General features: G+C 33.8%; 2 protein-coding genes across 3 annotated transcripts in view; one reads left to right on the forward strand and one right to left on the reverse strand.

Moving 5' to 3' along the window:
• Positions 1–15,794, reverse strand: part of LOC146996199 (uncharacterized) — a 231,616-nt gene that overhangs the window by 58,304 nt on the left and 157,518 nt on the right. The window lies entirely within an intron of this gene.
• Positions 4,337–15,794, forward strand: part of LOC146996200 (uncharacterized) — a 37,474-nt gene continuing 26,016 nt past the window's right edge. The window contains exon 1 of the mRNA XM_085820294.1: positions 4,337–4,404. The gene's annotated coding sequence lies outside the window, so the exon portion shown is untranslated. The remainder of the gene's footprint in view (positions 4,405–15,794) is intronic.

Below are 15,794 nucleotides of genomic sequence, written 5' to 3' on the forward strand. Positions count from 1 at the left end.
GCTATCTAGGAATAAGACATAGCTTGCAGTTAAGTTATATTCTTTCTTAAAAAAATATTTCTTTTGTTCACCTATTAAAAATAACAATCAGCAGCGTGTGTTTTTGAAAATATCCCTAAATGCAACATAAATACACGGCAGATTTCTTTAGGGAATTCTTTACGAAGACATTTTACCACTTAGGTGGAAAACGTTTTGCTAAATTAAACTCTAAATTTACAAAGGCGATTTTATGAGAAAACAGAAGGAGGACTCTACATTGGACTAATAATTAGCAAGCTGCTCATCAGTGAAACATGATGACAATCTTGTATAAAATGAAAATCAGAACGATATTATTGCAAATTCTTCAATAAAGCATCTAACGTATTGCAAATTAAAAATTTATAAAAGCGTTCTTTATTTTGTGAGTTTATTTGTGAAACTATTTGAGAAATAACCTCATTTTATCTTGTAATATTGGAAAATATTTTCAGCTGTCATTATCTATCACAAATTAAATACTTTGAAAGTAGATTCATTTTAAGCTGTTTAAAATATGATTTGTGTTCGTGCTTAGGGTGAAGAAATGTTTGTGTGCTGTGTTCATTCATAAGTATATGTATTTCGCCAGGATTTTGATTTTGCACTTCCCAGTTTTTATCAAATAATATAAAATTAGCATTTCATGGGGAAAAAACAACATTTTTTGTTTATCTTTAATTTAAACTACAAAGGGATTAGAATTTTTGTTACTTTGCAAAAAGTACTTAGATAAAAGATGGATTTCGAATTTGAAATGTTTTTGCTATTTGGTTAGTAAATTAATTAATATAATGTAGTATACTACTCAGTTAACTATGTTTTTATTGGGAACCATTTAAGGACATATTATAACGGTGGAAATTACTTTTGTTCTGTTTTAAATTCCTCTATACATTATAAAGTTAACCAATTGATAAAAATTTGCATTATACAATAAAATAAGTACTATAACACAACAACGATAAATAGCCTTCTTATATAACAGCCTCAATTAAAATTACTAACTAAAAACAACGAACGTGGAGACATTTCTATTATGTAGTAAAGTAAGCTTTAAAATATTTTGGAAGAACTGGTCAGAAATTATGTGAAAGAAAGTGAATCCAATTTTCATTTTAAAAAATTTTCTTATAATGTGTGAGCTTATTTTAAGCCATTTTACCTAGTAATAACAACTTGATATTGTTTCAGATTAAAAATAATGAATGCAATATCATCCATATTTCAAAATGGGCTTATTTAGTTATGCTGTTATAACTACTAATAACTGTTGATGAAACATTTCCACAGCAACATAATTTTGATCTGCTATGCAAGTTTATTTTTTAAACAAATATTGAATCGTCGAATGTAAAAAAAAAAAAAAAAAGCATTAATAAAATCTTTAAATGCCCGTCTTTGAATTTGAGTTCGAATACAGCATATTTAAAACAAGAGACTATTACAAGACTTTGCTAGGATCCTGCTAGCCGCCCAAGACGCTTTGTTAGAAGGAAACAACTGATTGAAAGCATGTGTTCAAATTATCACATCTGTCATTTATCTGTCGAACAAAAGGTAGGACTTTTGTATGAGTATGTTTCAAAGCTTGTTTTTCCGTTCCGTAAGTACGCCAATCCCAAGGGGTGTAATTAGTCTTTTACAACAAATCTGAACTACTACAGTTCTTCCGAAACGTGAAGAGAATATACTTACGATGACCTTACTGAATGATCTGAAAACCATCTGCTATTCTGAACTATTTTGTACTTTCTTTAAAAATGCAGAAGTTTATAAGTACAGGTTTTTTTCGCATCTACAGTTATTGTTTTCTAATTACTGTCATGTAACATAAATGCAAAAGCATTTAATATTACTGTCATGTAATATTGTTGTGTTATAGTACTTATTAATCTTTCACATAATATGTCAAAACAAATTTCTCTTAAGTCATCTGTTTATGGCTGAAGTTGCTATGTGTATTTCTTTAATTTATGCTATGGAAGTTAAAAGTACAGCGATCAATAAAAAATATAAAAATTCTGCACATGTGAAAATAAAATTATGATGCTTGAACACCATCTCCAAAACAAGAGACTAAATTTTGAAAAAATCATGTTTGAGCTAAAATATTAATGTCTTGCAAAATCTTTCTAACATACGTGACAATTTTCGATAGAGGGACAGGCTTTCTTTTACTGCTTAGACCTAGAGTACTTTTTTTTACTTCTTACTAAACAATCATAGATCCTTTCCCAGATTTACTAATCAGGTCTTGCTGGCCTAAGATGTAATACTTTGATAAAAAAAATTCTAAAAAGTTTAGCTTTTTTTATTTCAGTAACTCTGAATACTTATAAAAATTCGGACTACTACAAATTTTAGTAAAACTCATCCTATGATTCAAAAAGTTGCTTCAGACCGCTGGCGAAGTTTTTAAATTAAAAAGAAACTGTATTTGATATGGTAATGAAGTTAAAATATCATTGAACCTGCTTAGACAATATTCAATCTAAGAATGCTACTATTTTAGAGAATTCTATGCATTTCAAATAAAAAAATAGCACAAATAATTATTATATATTCAAATTATACACGACTACTGCGTCATTCGCAAACAACATGCATTCAAAAAACAATAAAAATTTTTTAAAAAAAAATCTTACAGGTCTCAGATTTTAAATTACGTCCAAAAAGACATTTCTTTAACGTTTTGTGTGGTACCTTTATTTATCAAATATCATGTTCTTTGCACTTACGCCATAAAATTCAGTTCAATAGCAATGTCGATAATTAATTTTAAAATGAGCATATATTTAGAATTTCCGGTACACAATTCCGCGCGCTGGAGATAAAAAGGTTTCCACCCCCGTAGAGTGTTGCTATTGCTTGCTTTGAAATCGTTGAGTTTGTTACTCAAAAATTCGTTAAAGTTTCACAAAATATGAAATAGATAATATAAAATTTGATCTTCCACATGCCCATATTCGTAGGAGGATTACGGCATTCAAACTTGGATGGCCTTTTTTCAAACCTTTTTTTTTATCACAATGCCAGAAATATACACACATTTACGCAGATTTTCATTATTTACTTACTTCAAATGTAATGCGGGACTCTAACATTTGGTGGCAACAGTCTGAAAAGTGATTCGCCGTTTATAGTGATTCAACGCAAAATCGCAAAAACGAAAAGAGTATTAGTATTTAAAACAATAGTCTCTCAAGGACTATTGTTTTAAATACTAATAAGCCCCTTTGAACTAATAAATAAAAATATGAAAGGTTTCAGATTTTAAACTGCGTCCAAAGGAGTGTTTTTAACGTTTTGTGTGTTACCTCATTAAATATCATGTTCTACGTACTCAAACCACAAAGTTCAGTTCAACAGCAATATCTCAAAATTATTTTAAAATGAGCGTATCTTAGAGTCTCTCGCGCTGGAGATAAAATCGCTTTGGAACTTGCTTTGAAATCGTTTAGTTTTTTAATCAAAAATTCGTTGAAGTGTTATAAAATATGAAATCGATAATAAAACAAATTTCAAATTCAAATTAGGGCTTCCATTTTTGAAATTTTGATGCTCTAGGTACCGTTGTTTTATTACAATGCGAGAAACATACGTACATTCATGCAGATTCTTCATTATTTAATTTCTTTAAGTATAATACAGAGCGATAAAATTTAGTGGCAACAATTGGAAAAGTGATCCGCCGTTTATAGTTTCCAATGAAAAATGCCAAAGCGAAATTAAAAGTTCTTCAGGGCAAATTGCCCCTTTCAACTAAAAATAAAGTAAGCAAACATAAATAAAAAAAAAAAAATCTGAAATTTTTCAGATTTTAAATTATGTCCAAAGGGGCGTTTTTTTAACGTTTTGAGTGTTACCTTTATTTATTAAATATCGTGTTCTTTGCACTTAAACCATAAAATTCAGTTCAAGAGCAATATCGCAAAATAATGTTAAATTAAGCATATCTTTAGAATTTCCGATATACACAGTCTCGCGAGCTGGAGATAAAAGTATTTTTTTTTCTATATAACGTTGCCATTTCTCGCTTTTAAAGCATTGAGTTTGTAAATCAAAAATTCGTTAAAGTTTTACAAAATATAAAATCTATAATAAAACAAATTCCAAATTTGGGATTTCAGATGCCCATATTCGCAGTAGGATTTCGTCATTCAAAATTCGATGGCTCTATGTACCATTGTTTTATCACAATGCGAGAAATAGACAATCATTTATGCAGATTTTTCACTATTTAATTTCTTCAAATATAATGCAGGACTCTAACATTTTGTGGCAACAGTTTGAAAAGTGAACCGACGTTTATGAGTCCGACGCAAAATGCCAAAACGAAAGCAATAGTCCTTCGGGACTGAAATCTCTTTGGACTAAAAAGTAAATTTTCGTGCTTCTTTTCTTAATAGTATTTCGTTTTATTTATTAACTGCGGTTTTTTTTAACTGAAATTTGTTACTTTTAGAAAAGTTGCGGGTTATATTTCGGACATTCAGTTGTTAGGCTGTAGGTTGGTTATTTTAATAATTTATATAGCAAAATACAGAAATTTTAACACACCTTTGCCTTTCTGCTTGTAGTTATTTTGCGTTGAACAATGTAATTACAATTATGTAAGAAAATTAAACTAATTGAATTTTTTTCTAATAAAAATCGCATTGAAATCAATGTACATATAAAGATTTGGAATATTTGAAATGAATTTGAACAGAACTTCATCAAACCAGTATAAGCGACGAATATTGTTCCAAAATGAATAAATAATTCGCCATTATTATTTTTACTATAAAATTAGATTATGCTTCATAAACCCGTTCAAAATACGCTTATTATAAATTACTGTTGATGGCTAATTTTTATTTGAATTATTGCTTAATTATGTTATTCTTTACATGTAATTATATATAACTCATATTAAATGCAGTATTAAATTAAATGCAGTAATTAAATGCGCTATTCGTTCGCTCGAATAATTAAAACTTATAACTTGTCGGTTTTAATTATGTATCTATATATCCATAAGTAAATTTGTTTAAATATTTCCTAATGCTATTTTTTAATTGAATTCACGAGCATTTCGCATATTTCTGAACAATCAATTTAAAAACTAAAGGATATTTTATGAAAATGTTATCTGTTTAAAGAGACTATTGAAAAAACATGCTTACATGATACTTTTTCATTTCGCGAAGAATGCCCACGTTTGTTTGTTGTTTATAAACCATTACATGTTCAAGCGTTTTCTTGGCGATTAAACATAGCGGTCTAAAACGAAAAAGACAACCCTCTTTGCCTCCTACTGAGAACTGTCATTTAGAGATCTCCAGGGTTTCAGAAATAAGGAGGGCAGGAGACATCTGCACGGCCGCTTTAAAGCGGTCATAACGCTTTCGAGGTCTTCATCACTGACCGCCTAGAACCGTCAGTAACGCTTTCGAACACTTTTCCAGTGACCGCCTAGAAGCGTCCGTAACGCTTTCGAGGTAGGCCGTCTTGACCGCCTAAACCCGGTCATAACGCTCAGAGGGTTAAAAGAGCTTCAACGTTTTCATATGAACGTGTATTTCTGTTGAAATTCAACTAGTTGCATAAGCACAAATCTTCATAATTTATTTTGAGATGGTGGAAAAACAGTGCTGATGTGTTATCAAGCTAAAAAAAAAAGGGAGGACTGTGCTATATCTCCCGTTCTACTGGCCCGATTGACAAAATTCAAACTGCGTTTTTCATGTCTCGAAAGCGCGACTTAGGAATATATTACATTTATACATAGCACTATTCTAACATAGGCATCTAACATAGGCATGTGTTGAAATCTTACTCCAGCTTTGGATTAGCGTGAAACGTGATTGTTTACAAGCTCTTTTGCGATTTCTAAATTTCTTTTGACTTTTTTGAAGGTGTTTTTATTATAACATTGCAGTTTTTGTTTAGTATTTTTATCACCTGATAATTATGGAAAATTGTGAGGAAGATGTAAAATATAAAAGATCTTATATTCATCGACCAAAGAAAAAAAGTTCCAGGGAAATCAGCATAATGATACAATGAATAAGAAGTGTGGTGTCAGTTCTTCGTTTAAAAAATTAAATAGTGACACTGATTTGCCACCAAGAGATAAAGATAACTTTAGAGCCTAATTTTAGTGGTTATAGACTATTTCATTTGGATATCCTATTTCAATTTATTGAAAATAATTTATGTTGTAAAATTTGTAATGTTCATTTAAGTGAACTATTTCATCATGGTTTAAGCTCAAAATTTGAGTTACTATGCTCAAAGTGTTCATGTAAAAGAACTTTCAGAAACTCTAATATGATAGGTGTCCGAAAAAATATATCAGAGCTAAACAGAAGATTTACGTATGCAATGCGAACTCTTGGTCAAGGGAAAGCTGCTATGGAGAAATTCTGCTGCGTTATGGATCTCCCTCCTGTGATTGCACATCGTTCTTTCAAATTCGTCGTTAAATGTGACTGTAAGTGGAGACGGTAAATGGAAGACTCGAGGACATACGTCTTTGGTTGGAGTCTGTTCCATAATAGGGTCAGAAAGCAACACAGTAATCGATACAGAAATACTGTCTTATATTGCAAAGGTTGCGAGTCATTTCTAGGAAATGGCGTAAGTGAACACAAGGCCTGTTTGGAGAATAATGCTGGTTCTTCAGGAAAAATGGAAATGAATGGAAAGATAAACAATTTTTCATGTTCCATGGAAAAAAGAGGTGTAAAATATACTTCTTATATTGGTGACGGTATCAGGTTCAATGTTCTGTCTTACTTTTTTCGGGAACATGCAAGGACCTGACTCGGAACAGAGAGCTTACTAAAGCTATGTTCAATAACTGTGGGAAGTAGACAGGATACACAAGAAGGGTATACAAAACCCTTTGTTTTCCTCTCTTTACAATAATTTCCGTACTTCGGAATGCAAAGACCCACTACTTGTGGTCTAAACGTAAGAATATAAAAATATTTAACTAAACTCTAACTTAACTTTGGAATAATAAACGTGGAAGATTGGCCTTATATTAACAGGAAGCCGTATGTAGTACAGAGAACTGTTAACACTACAATACGTTTAAAAATTATCACGAGGATTAAACCTCTGGCCTGGAAGGCAACCAGCAACTGAGTAAAACTTCTAAGGTAAGCGGCCTGCTTCAACAAACTCCATCCTCTATCTCGCTTGGCAAAAAGCCACAACTTAAGTACTTGGCGTTCACCAGACAAATTTTGCATAAATAAGTTAACGCTTTTAATTCTGGCCGGAAGTAGAAAATAAGAAGTGATAGTAAAGATTTAAAATAAAATAAACGTTAGTAAAACTTAAGATCCTTACATACTTCCCGCCAGAGTTAATTAGTTTTAAACTGAGGTCTAAAACGACCTTGTTGAAAACATTTAGCTCTAGAATCTAACGCGAGGCTAATCTTTTACAAACATTTCTCACTAGAAACTAGAAATTAAAAAAAAAAAAAAAAAGAAATTTGTTTTTACAATAGCAGCTCCAAGGACACGCAATTTTTCATCTGTACTGCATCTAAACAGGAGCTTTTATTCAAATCTGTTTCCTTCCAGAGATCTGGAAGGAAAACTAGTTTAATGAAATGTTACACAATGAAATGGCAAGTAACATGCATATTTATATTTCTCTTAACATTCTTATTTCATTCATGATTATTTTAATTATCTCTCCCCGTGCTCTCTGACATGTGTTGTAAAAGAACACCAAACACGAATGTGTTTATGTATACGTGTTCAACACTTCCTCCTACAATCAAAACACTAACGTGTTAAAAATTCAACATACCAAGCCCTCATAACACACCCTAACTTCAACTCTAAACCCTGAGGTACTATTCTGAAAGTGGCTAACTCTGAAGTGTAGCATCAGAGAGCCTAACTACATTCATTCAACCTTTAACACATATTCACCATGATTTGGTCTTTTTACAGTCACACGAATAAAAAAACATTTTAACATTACTTTCACTTTTACCATATCACGGTATTTCTTAACATTTAAAATAACAGTTCACATTGTATATAAGAACATATTAACATGCCGTTAATTTTACGCATTTGAAAACATACATTAGTAGTACATTGTTAACTTCTATTCTTTTCAAATCAAGTGCTAATTCTTCTACATTGAAATACTACATTTCAAAAAGTCTTTCAGACTAAAACTTCTTTCTTGCCAGGATGTTTTAAATAAAATTTATACAATAACTTTTACAATATTTAAGTCTTTACATATTCCTATTATACATCAACTTTTGTTTTACGCGCGAGTAATTGAAAAACATAATACCAAAATCGGTAACAACTCATTTCTCGCCTTTTTGGCGATAAAGGTAGACCTCGCATGACGTAAAATTTCTTGAAATCTGCCACTTGCAGTAAGAATGAAAGATTAACTTACGTTTGCAAAGTAACATAAAATTTTACTTATCTTTGTTACATTCGGACATTCTTTTCTGAGCCCAGTCCTGGAAGGTAGCGCAGATTCTCGTTTGATTTATCCTCCTTCTTGTGCGGGCTCGCCCTTCAGAGCCTTCCTCTAGAAGCTTTCTTTTTTCTCCAGTTCGGTCACCCTTGAATACCTTCCTTTTCGCCGCTGCCTGTGGTCTTGGCCGTTTGATGGCAGCTGGTCTTGGCGGAACCGGGAGAATCCTTTCGCGTTCCTGCTTGGACCTCGTTGCTGGCCGTTCAAATTTTCCTTGTAACTTTTCCTCCGCCGCTGGTGGCCCTTCCGCAGTTCGGCGACATTTGCTGCGGAGAGTCCTGTCGGATGAGTAGATCTTCCGTTTTAGAGCCGGATTATAGTTGCCGTCATTTCTCCTGGCTCTCTTTGCATACGTCGTCCTTCTCCCTTCTTCATTCTGGGGGTGTTCGTGAGCTCTCTTTTCTGGACGGTGGAACGGTTTCTTTTTCTTGTAACCTTTAATTTTCCCGCGGGGAAACTTTCTTTTCACTTGCTCCTGCCTCTTAATGGCTTGCCCTTGTACTTGTCGTTGTTCCACCTCTGGAGCTTGTGCCCGCCGTGTCTGTCGTGCCGGATCCTGCAAAAGATCTGTAATTATTTGCATTTTATTACGATCATAGTAGGGTTTGATTTGATCAATGTTTGCGGAGCAGGTTTCACAATTCCTGGCTTTTAACACTACTACAGCGTGAGTTATATTTTCTATGACATATGGTCCTTCAAATCGTGGGAAAAATTTGGCAGTTTTATCTTCTGGTGCTGAAGATAGTGAATGCTTAATTTTTAACACTTCATCCCCTACTTTATAAGTTACTCCCCGTCGTTTCAAGTCATAATGCAGCTTTTGTTTTCTCTGTGCTACTTCAGTATTCTTTTTTGCTTCTTTAATTAGTTTTTCTATATCACCCATTTTAAATTCTGGGGCTCTTTGTTGCACATAAAATAATTTATCTAACGGCGTTATAATCTTTCTGCCTAAAAATAACTCAGCAGGAGTTTTGCCCGTTGTATCATGTTTTGCGGTCCTAAGGGCGAAAGCAAATTCATTGACATAGTTATCCCAGCTTTTATGAAAATTGTTAACATAACTACGGATAATTTTCACTATATTTCTATTCAGCCGTTCCGCTATATTTGATTGCGGCCGATACGGGACCATTTTTAAATGACATATGACCAGTTTTGGGCACATGTCTTCAAATACATTACTTACAAATTGAGGACCATTATATAACTTTTAGGGGCGCTCCGTATTTTAAAATATATTTATTTAAAATAGAATCAGTAACTAATTTCGCGGAGGCTCGTTTTAAGGGAACAATTTCGGTCCACTTACTAAAATGATCAACCATAACAAGGAGATAGCGACTTTTATTTAACTGACTTTTTGTGAAAGGGCCCAATAAATCGATGCCAATTATTTCATTTGGAAATTCGGATTTAATACTATTTAGAAACCCGGCCGGGCGGAAATTAATATAATTAACTGCTTGACATGTTGGGCAGGACTGGACATACGCCCTTGTTAACTTTTGCAGTTCAGGAAAATAGACTGCCTCGCGTACGCGTTGGATAGGTTTTCGAATACCAGCATGAGAAGCTAAAGGGCTGTCATGGAGCTCCTACAGGATATTTAATCTAAGACTAGCTGGGATAACAGGTCGAAATTCGTTGTTGGAATTCGTAGTTTTTGTATAAATTAATAGACCATCTATTAGTTCGTAATGGGCCGCCCTATTTCTTATCGCCACAATATCTTGGTGGCTAAAATTTTCAGGATCCTTTAAATACTCATAAATGCTTCCAAACTCAGGATCCTTACCCAGTTCGGTTATTACAGTTTCTCGGGAATTTATTGTACATGTTGTGAGCATTGCCACCTTTACAGTATTACCTTCTTCATCTATTTTAATTCTGGATAGGGCATCTGCTACGATATTTTCCTTTCCGGGGGTATGCTTGATTACCAGATTATATTCTTGTAGCTTGAGTGCCCATCTTATTAACCTTGGGGATAAGTTTTTCCCTGAGTACAATCTAGTTACCGCCGCATGGTCAGTGTACACTGTTATTGGCGCCTTCCCAAAATAGACTCGGAACTTTTGCACTACTAACAGAACTGCAAGTGCCTCTCTCTCGGTCGCGGAATAATTTCTTTGTGTTTGATTTAAAGTTCGGCTAAAAAATGCCACGGGCTGCTGATTTTGCGAAAGTAGCGCTCCTACCGCATAATCCGAAGCATCCGCTGAAATTTCTAAATTCTCATCCTTTTCAGGAAATTTCAACAGAGGGGCTTGCGTTAATGCTTGTTTTAATTTTTCGAAAGAACTATTGGCTTCGGCCGTCCACTAGAATCTCGCCTTTTTCCTTTTTAATTTTAACAATGGTTCAGCAATAGCTGCAAAATCTTTTATAAAGGACCTATAATATGAACAAAGTCCTAGAAAAGAAGAGAGCTTCTTCGCCGTGTTTGGAGTCGGATACTTTTGTACAGCGATTATTTTTGATTCGTCTGTCTCTATTCCTTTCTGAGATATTTTGTAACCTAAATATTTTAATTGAGGGGCTGCAAATTTGCACTTTTCGACATTAACTTTTAGACCGGCTTCATTTAACAAAGAAAACACCTGTCTTAAATCCTGTACATGTTGGTCGAGATTATCACTAGTAATAATGATATCCTCTAAATAGATAAATGTGGACTTTCCATGAACAGGCCTTAACACAATGTCCATATATCGCTGAAATGTTGCCGGTGCCCCTGAAAGGCCAAATGGCATACGCAGAAATGCATAAGTGCCAGACGTGGTTATAAAAGCAGTCTTAGGCACGTCCTCAGGCCTAACCCCTATTTGAAAATAACCAGTCGTTAAGTCTAAAGTCGTCATATATTTGGTGGATGTTATGTTCCTTAGAATTTCTTCAATAATAGGTAACGGATATACCGGATATTTAGTTATGGAGTTTAATTTACGGTAGTCAATTGCGAATCTCCACATTTTTGGATGTGTCAATGGATAGTCATTATTTTTCTTACATAAAACCACCGGGCTAGCATAACTACTTGAGATGGGTGTTATGATCTTTTTACGTAGCTTATCGGTGATATGCCATTCTATAATTTTTTCCTTATTCTTATCATACCGGTATGCTTTGTGGCGAACTGGCATTGAATCTCCGGTGTCAATACTATGGTTAGTAACCTGAGTAAATCCTGGAATATCACTAAATAACGAAGCAAATTCACTTACCACTTGTCGGATTCTTCGTTGCTCTTCATTAGGCAGGTGGTCAAGGTTTAATATCGGCGGTTCAGCCTTTTCTTCACGAACTGGTTTCATTGTCAGCTTAAGGGACGCTTCTTAAAAATCTAGCGTTGCTTGTGCCTCTGAAAGAAAATCTATTCCTAAGATAATATGTGCTTGCAGATTCTTTACTATGAAAAACATAACCTTTACTTGTTCGTCCTTGATACGGACATACAGCGGTAATTTACCTATACACTTACATCTTTCTCCTTGCGCAGCTAACACTGTCGTATTATCCGAATTATATATACGATATTTACGAAAATACTTCCTAAAAAAATCTTCTGCCACACAGGAACACTGCGCGCCTGTATCCAGGAGTGCGGTGGCTGGGATATTATTCACCAACACTTCAATCTTCGGAAGAGTCAAATTTTTCACCATTACTGTATTTAACTTGAAGGAAGAGGGGTTTTCGTGGCCTTCGGATTTCCGCACCCTCCCGTCAGCAGAAATTCGTTTTAGTTTAAATTATTTTTCATTTCCGTGCTTTTCTTCTTTTTCCAATGGCCTTGAGACTTTTTTCCTGGATTGCTATTGAACTGTGGACGTTCGCCGGCTGTTTTTGAATGCTCGGGTTTCCTTGCCCACTGATTCGCTTTGCTTCCGTAGCCGTGTGCTTCAGTTTGCTGTAGTCTTGGCGCACCAAATTGGTTTCGCTGTTGATAATGGCGTCTTCTTTCAATGTCCGCCGTTCTTCTACTTTCAAACTGGATTGCTAGCATAAAATAACTTTTCCAGTGTAGTCGGATTTCTTAATTAAATAAAGTCTTGCACTTGGGGCAGTAACCTCGGCAAAATCACTTGAATTATCTCAGGATCCGGACGGTTTCCTAACAAGATTTTGAAGACGTGAATTTTTCTTAAAATACAGCTTGAGAGATTTTCGATTCTTTGCTGATATATGCTGAAAAGTTCCGTTTCTAGTTTCGCACGATCCCTTACGACAGGGAAGGCTTTTACTAGGGCAGTCTTGAAATTCTCGTAAGTATAGGTGGGACTTCCTGCTTGACCCAAGAGACTTCTGCCTATACATTTGAACCAATTAAGCGCTTGGCCCCTCAAAGCGCTGGTAGCTAAGGTAACTTTTTGAAATTCGTGCACGGGGTAGAGCATGAAGTGGTCATCCAATTTTTCCAAAAAACTGGTTACCGGTGAGTTTCCATTAAATGTTGCTTCTGGTTTCATCGAAGCGCACATGGTCTGGACGATGTAACCAAATCTTTCCAGGGCGGCAGCTGGCATTTCTGGATTCTGAGCCGCTTCTGCAGGCAGCACAGGTTCTTCTTGAAACTCGGCCATGGTTATTCTTCTTCGTTGGGCGCCACTCTCAGGTTCAATGTTCCGTCTTACTTTCTTCGGGTATATGCAAGGACCTGACTCGGAACAGAGAGCTTACTAAAGCTATGTTCAATAACTGTGGGAAGTAGACAGGATACACAAGAAAGGTATACAAAACACTTTATTTTTCTCTCTTTACAATAATTTCCGTACTTCGGAATACAAAGACCCACTACTTGTGGTCTAAACGTAAGAATTTAAAAATATTTAACTAAACTCTAACTTAACTTTGGAATAATAAACGTGGAAGATTGGCCTTATATTAACAGGAAGCCGTATGTAGTACAGAGAACTGTTAACACTACAATACGTTTAAAAATTATCACGAGGATTAAACCTCTGGCCTGGAAGGCAACCAGCAACTGAGTAAAACTTCTAAGGTAAGCGGCCTGCTTCGACTAACTCCTTCCTCTCTCTCGCTTGGCAAAAAGCCACATCTTAAGTAACAGCGTTCGCTACACAAATTTTGCATAAATAATTTAACGCTTTTAATTCTGGCCGGAAGTAGAAAATAAGAAGTGATAGTAAAGATTTAAAATAAAATAAACGTTAGTAAAACTTAAGATCCTTACATAGGTGATGCAAAACCATTTGCAGGTATAACTGACGCCAAACCATATGGTTCATTAAATATAGAAAAATTTGAGTGTGTTGGACATATTCAAAAACGAATGGGAATATGGCTACGCAAATTAAAACTTGAAAGAAAAAAAGTAAAATTAAATGACGGTAAAATCTGTCTGGGAAAGGGAGACTAACAGATAAGTTAATAAATGAAATAACTTCGTATTATGGTAATGCGATTAGAGAATATAATGAGTCTGTTAGTGATATCAGAAAAGCCATTTGGGCAATTTACTACCAGAAAATATCGAGTGATGAAAAGCCGATTCATGACGTTTGTCCTACAAATGAAACCACATGGTGCAAATACAATATAGCTAAGCAAAATAAAGCTGATTATAAGCATATAAATTCTGAACCAGTCGCTGTAATGGAGGCAATAAAGCCAGTTTTTATAGATTTGTCACAACCTTCGTTATTGAGACGTTGCCTTGGCGGCAAAACACAAAATAATAATGAATCATTTAATTCCTGAATTTCGAAATTTTGTACAAAGACATGTCGTGCTGGTAGTAGGATAGTTCAAATTGCTGGAAATGAAGCAGTGATTGCTTTTAACGAAAGGTCTGTTGGTAGACATTCTGTAATGAATGAGCTACAGCTTTTTAGAAGTAAGTTTTCTATTGAAGGATTTTTACAAATCGATAACAAGAGAATAGATAACGCAGAAAAGAAAGGCTTGTCAGAAACAAAACAACAGCGTAAACTTGAAAGGCAGCAAAAAATGTCAGAAGTGCAGGCCTCCATAAAAATGATGGGGATGTTTATTGTGCTGGTGCGTTTTAATTTGTAAATAAAATTTTAGCAGTTTAGCATACAATTTGAAGTAAGTCGTAAAAGATTTTTTCACACATGTTAAATAATATGTATATTATACAATATAATACATATCATATGCTTAAATGCTTGAGTTTATTTAACTAAAGTGGTTATGTAAAAATAAATTTTTGTGCAAATATGCTACATGTATTTTAATATACGGCTATCACTCTGTCATGGTAATGTATATAGCAAAGTAAATTTAACGTGTTTCATACTAACAAAAGCTTCTGCAATTTATTAGGATTTATACTTTTTAAATGTATTTTGAAAATAAATATACTATGCACTTTATTATTAGAAAGTTATATATTGAAGTATTGGCATTAAAACTCAAATTTCTTAAAATACGGTTTTTCGCAGTTGTATACATAGCATTTAAAGCATGCTAAAGTTACATTGTGGAAGAACTATTAAATGTTTTATATGTTTGATATACAGTAATATATTACAGAGAACTTGAGCTAAGACATTTGGCTAAGACATTTGTCTATAAGTAAATTGTTATTTGTAAGGAAGTTTTAGTTTTATCATTCTTAGTCGATATGTTATACTTCGATGAATGTAGCAGTTTAGCATACAATTTCAAATAAGTCTTAAAGGTTTTTTTCCCACCTATGTTTAAATAATGTTGCATAATATGATACATATCATATGCTTAAATGCTTGAAATTACTTAACTGATGTGGTTATGTAAAAATAAATTATTTGTTCAAATATGCTACACGTATTTTAATACACGGCTATCATTCTGTCATGGTATTTTATATAGTATGGTAATTTTAATGTGTTTCATATTGACAAAAGCTTATGCAATTTATTAGGATTTATACATTTTAAATATATCATTTTGAAAATAAATATACTATGCACTTTATTATTAGAAAGTTGTATAACTGAAATATTTGCATCAAAACTCGATTTTCTTAAAATGCATTTTTTCCCAGTTGTATACATAGCATTTAGAGTATGCTAAAGTTACTCTGTGGAAGAACTATTAAATGATTTATATGTTTGATATACAATAATACATTACAGAGAACTTTACCTGAAACATTTGCCTATAAGTAAGTTCCAATTTGTAAGAAAAATTTAGTTGTATTATTGATAGCGTAGAAGTTTCAAATCATTTTTAGTTGATATGTTATACTTTGATGATGGCAGCTTATTTTACATTAATTATGC

This window comes from Stegodyphus dumicola, chromosome 7 (assembly GCF_044657685.1).
Source record: "Stegodyphus dumicola isolate Sdum_Otavi_A_Nest chromosome 7, ASM4465768v1".
Taxonomy (NCBI): Eukaryota; Metazoa; Arthropoda; class Arachnida; order Araneae; family Eresidae; genus Stegodyphus; species Stegodyphus dumicola.